The following is a 498-nucleotide window of genomic DNA, read 5'->3' as shown; positions in this document are numbered from 1 at the left end:
GGGGGGGAGGGAGGAGAGATTTAAACCAAGAAGTCAAGACACAATAAAAGGACTCATATACAAAATTACCTTAATAAAATGGGTTAAGAGAACAAGGCACAGAACATGCAATTTAAGGAAAAGAGCAAGAGCAAGATTAGAACCTGCTGGCCTCGGCGTTCATCCCCACCGCCTCCCATCTGACCTGCTGGCACTGGAGAACTGGGACAGTCACATCACGAGTGTGCAGATCGCCGGTCACAGGCTTTCTCATTTGTGTGCAGCAAATAACATCCTCTGGAAGAGCTTTTCCCCAGCCAGCCTTAACATCTGCATGACTGTCTGTCTGCTTCAAAGAGCGTTCTCGGAGTAGCCTTTTTTTAAGTGAGATTCTGATGAAACTGGGAATGACCAAACGAGATGGCCTAAGGGCTGGGTTGGAGCGTCTGGAAGGGACGCTGCTGGGAGAGGTTAAAATCATGGGTGACGGCAGTGCAATGTATCTGCCAGCCCGAGCAG

Source organism: Mesitornis unicolor, unplaced genomic scaffold (genome assembly GCF_000695765.1).
Source record: "Mesitornis unicolor isolate BGI_N332 unplaced genomic scaffold, ASM69576v1 scaffold3070, whole genome shotgun sequence".
Taxonomy (NCBI): domain Eukaryota; kingdom Metazoa; phylum Chordata; class Aves; order Mesitornithiformes; family Mesitornithidae; genus Mesitornis; species Mesitornis unicolor.
Note: the sequence above shows the minus strand (reverse complement) of the source record.